The sequence below is a fragment of the Montipora foliosa genome, chromosome 6 (assembly GCF_036669935.1).
Source record: "Montipora foliosa isolate CH-2021 chromosome 6, ASM3666993v2, whole genome shotgun sequence".
NCBI classification, from domain to species: Eukaryota; Metazoa; Cnidaria; class Anthozoa; order Scleractinia; family Acroporidae; genus Montipora; species Montipora foliosa.
Genome location: NC_090874.1, coordinates 59611360 through 59616359, shown reverse-complemented (window position 1 = coordinate 59616359; position 5000 = coordinate 59611360).

Below are 5000 nucleotides of genomic sequence, written 5' to 3'. Positions count from 1 at the left end.
ATCATAACGTCGGAGTTTCCGTCCACGAACAACAGGCGACAGAAGCGGCCAGCAAGGAAAGAAAGCGGGCAAAAGACTTCAAACGTGTCGATGACATGAGAAACGGAAAAAGGTCCGCTCAAGCCTGTCTCTGATGATCCAATGTTTCGTGGTAAGTCTCTGTAATTAACTTGCTTTTACATGTTTTGTGACACTTGGATTTCTCGTGCTACTCTGGATTAGTAAAATTCTACTAGTACACTAATGCAAATGCTGTAATCTGATTGGCTGAGCCATTGAACACTATCAGCCATTAGTGTGCAGTGGCTGGAGGTCGTCTTGGAATAACGACGTCTTTTTTTCGTTTTTCCAAAGTTTTGAAGGAAAATTTGGATGCAAATGGGTAACTAAATTTCTGAGAAGTCTAAACCAAGGACATTTACGGTTTCTTGACTTTCAAAAAAGTTGAAATTATTGAAAAAGCTGATGCGCTCGCGAGCACAACTTAGATTTTAAATGGCAATTCAATCCAATAATACGTCAAGAAATAATTGGAAACCGTTATTTGAAGTAAATTAGATAGTCTTTTTATAATTGCTACTGATAAGTGTATGATGCTTAATATTATTTCTTATTTAATATTTTGTTTGTGTCACCATTTAGTATTTTATGCTTAAGTATTTTGATACTTCAATAAAGTTATTATTATACATTAGCCGGATTGCGAAGCCCCGGATAGGACACCCATCCAGAATTCGCGATAAAATAAGACTAACAAGACGGCTTATAACTCATCCAAAACGACGTTTTCAGTAGTCCTTAAACTTTAATAATCATGTAAGACTATCAACATTTTATTATAATAAGACAGGTTTACTATATTTGTTACTAACAACTAGCAAGGCTTTTCAAGGTGGGCAACAATAAAGCATAATAGAAAAGGCTCAAGAAAGCAACCATACTTGAGTTTAAGGAAAATATTTCGATGTTCCAAACATCATCTTCAGCCATAGTGAGTGTAACATTAAAAATGTTACAAGATAATTCGTATATCTATCTATATATATATATATTAGTTAGTTGGGTTTCAAGTGAAGTTATAGGCTCCCCTACTTTGTCACCTCGAAAGAAAATTTCCAGGGAGGCCCACGCCTTAAACCACGTAAATCACATCTTCGATGGCTGTGTTGCCAGTATGGTTGTCCTGGTGGTGTAGTGGTGATCACACCCGACTAGTAATGGGGGGACGTGGGTTCAAATCCCGCTCAGGGCAAATTTTCTTTCACACATTTATTCAGTTAAAAATATGATTATTTGGGGTGTGCATTGTCAGGATTTCTCTCCTACACTCTCTCTCTCTCTCTCTATATATATATGTAATTAATTGTATAGGAAAAGAAAAAATAAAACATTGCACTACAGAGCTGTTTCGAAAGGGTCTGGTGGTCCTCTCTCGTTAGGTGTATTAAAAACTGAACAACTAAGGTTCCTTTTTTTATAGGCTGATCGTTCAAGCAGTGTCAAGTACTTGGTTGCATGCCGACACACACTCGCCTGTTCGTTCCGTTTGTTTAGGGTGCCCGAGCTCGGTTTACATATGATGAAAAAAATTTCCGTTATGCACTTTATCACATTTGAATATGGTCTTGCACCGGGCGCTGGCACCCTAAACAAAAGGAACGAACTGGCGAGTGTGCGCCAACATGCAACCAAGTACATACTTGATAAAACATGCTTGAACGATCAGCCTTTAAAAAAGGAACCTTAGTTGTTCAGTTTTTAACGCACCTGACAAGAGAGGACCACCAGGCCCATTCGAAACAGCTCTGTATTGCAATGTTTGAAGTATTCTTTTCCTATACAATTAAGTAATGATCCGTGTAAGGTGGATAGCAATTTCCTTTGTTATGCGGTAACGGGGCTTTCCCCACATAAAGGAATTTAAGATCGCTGTTAAGTCTTCACCTATTTGTAGCTGCGGCTTTGACAATGAGACTATAACTCATTTCTTTTTACAATGTCCTAATTATGCTGCCCTCAGATCTGATTTGCTCGCTGCTGCTGCTCGTATAGCTTCTGGTCAATATTCTGACCAGCAAAAAGTTGAAGTTTTTCTGTTTGGCTCTTCTGACATGTCAAATAATGAAAACGTTGAAATCTTCTCTCATGTCCAGCACTTTATAAGAGAGTCTAAACGTTTTTCTTTTCGTGGTCATTATCATTGACCTAATTAACTTAACTGTCTTTTTTGACTTACTTTGTATCCCGTGCCTGTGTTTGTTTTTTATGTGGTAATTAGAATTTTGGTGTAAGCCCCCCGTGATGAGCTCATTTAGCTCTTGGGGCAAACATGTATATAAATATGTTTAAATAAAAAAAAAATAGGAATGTTATCATTTTTACACAGAGAATGCATAAACGTACAGAAAAGCCGTTAACGCAATAAAATTCATTTACAGCCCACTTTGAAAGGGTGTTTTTTGTGTTAAAAGATTTTGACCAATCACAAGAGTTGAAAACAAAAGCCAAGAAACGTTTACAATTTTACATGTTCCCCACATACGATTTCTGTGGAATTCATTTAAACTGAGAGTAGATGGAAGATGGTTGGAAAGTAAGGATGAATATAATACTGCTTTTATGAAGTTTTTTAAACTTTTGCTATTTAAGCCAATCAGAAGTAAGAACAGACAATAGAAAAGTTATCACCTTTTTGCATACCAATTGAATTCCAACATATTCGTTGCCGTTGTTGCTATCGTTCTTATCTGGACCGTTTCTTAATTATATAGCTCCACGATTTTAGATCACTCTCCGACTCAAGGATTAGGATTTCACGATAATTACAAGGATTTTTTGTAGATTAAATGTTCGTTACAAGTAGTTAGACTACTTAATTAAGGAATTTTGTCTTTCTCTCATCTATTATTGAGGCCACCTGAATTTTTTTTAAGGTGACTATCAGAGACTACTGCTTTTAATTGTCCAGATAAGTGAGAGGATTTCTTCGCAATTTCACTCTTAAAAGTGCTTGTTTTCGCCACGTGTTATTGAAAAACGTGGTAACATTGCTCCGGCTGTTAGATTAAAAAGTGCCTTGTGCCAATGTGAAAGGGTGTTCATACCTCTGTACGCAAGAAGTAGCTGCTCTGATGACCTTGGGCAAGCCGAGATAGGCTGACCACTGTCGCTTCGGATCTTACAAATCAACTCATTTTAAAAAAAAATAATTAATAACAGCTATAATTACTTGAAAGGGTGTTGCAATTGGATTTCGAAAGCATAGTTTCAGAAGGCATGTCTTTTGGTAAGCAGTAAATTGTTTTTGCCGTTCAAGTGATAGAGACGGTTACAGCCCCCTTAAGGCACGAGTGAGTAGGTAATAGATAGTAGGATTAATTTGAAGTTCGTTGGTAGAAATCTCGAGGCTTTGAGAAGATTCAGTTTATTGACGACGGTTTTCTTGACGTCGCAAATTTATTGCCTCCAGTGAAACTTTGAGTAAATTGTTACCTCTAGAAGTTTGCTCTCTGATTTTGCATTTCCGTGGGTGTGGTGTAAAATGATTCTCAGTGTGCCACTTGTAAAGCTCGTATAAGGCGCTATAACCCTTATTTATAAATGACACCAGTTTTATTATTATGCTAATGTGCAAATTGGCCTACCAAGCCTCATTCTAGGGCAAGAATTCTTTTCAATTCACTGAAGGGTATCGACTGCAGTGCATTGCGCCATTTTAAGGGTCTGTTTACAAGAGGGAGGGTAACCCTGGTGCTAGGATTACCCAAGCACTCACAGGTTTTTTTTTTTTCAACCTGTCCACGAATTAAAACAACGTCAACCTTAAGGCCGGAATCCAATTATATTTGGTTGACGAATAAGAGTTCTTTGGAGCGAAGTAAAGTCGACTTGCAAGTCGTCTTGAGTGATTTTAAAAGTTTATGACTAAAAAGTCGTCTTTGATGATTAGAAGTCCTTTTTATTCCATCTCAATTTCTTGGATGGATATCCTATCCGGCGCTCGGTCCGTAATAACATTATCTGAAGCAATTTTCTAGATGAGCTTTTTCCTTCGAAGGACATCTGCAGCTCCTTACAGTTTGTCTCTGTCGGCAATGCTTTGGTACCTCCGTTCCTCTTCACTACTCAGTCTCATTTTACATCCCAGGGCCCTTTCCATTCGCAATCATATTCTGAGCCTTAAAGGATCCTAGTCACCCACAAGGCGTTGCGTGCTTAAGCGGCGAAATCCGCCATTTTCGATTCGAGTAGCGAAACGAGAACCTTCCCCATTGACGCAAGTGGACTAGTCTGAAGTACAGTACTGTTATACTGGCCTTTTTTAATTCCAAGAGTGTAAATCTGTTTGGTTCTTTTTGTAGTTTTGCCAAATCGTTTGGCAAAAAAAATTGACAAGGAGACGGATCGTTTTTCATGGCCTCTCGATTGCCCAAACGTGGACAGCCGAAGGCCCCAGGAGGAAAATATACGACAATTATACTTCGTGAATACGGGCAGCACTGGTAACTGAAATACGGGATTACCGAGTTCAATAATTTCAATGGCTCTTTCCAAGAATGGCATTACAGTAATATTTTATAATATGCAGTGCGTTTTTTGAATGGAGTTGATTAACCTTAAGCCTGGTTTTCACAAGCGGCACCAGCGCAAGAACAAACGCAAGCATAAGAACGGTTATTTCACCGTGAAAACGGGGTTGTCGGGGTTTTCCTTGTGTCTGCACTTGTGCTTTGCGCTATGTCGACGTTCGTTTTCACTTAGCACCTTATGCTTGCGCTTGTGATTGCATCCCTAGTAAAAACTAGGCTTTACACTAAAGAAGTAAATTTGTACATTGCCCATAACAGAATCCCCAAACGTTTGCAGTTTCCTTTCATCTTATTTTAATCTAATTTTATCTCTACCATAAGTGCCATTACGAGAGTCAGAAAACAATCCGACAAAAATACATAACTAGCCTATTTAAGCTAGTTATACAATAAAGACAAGACAATACCTTT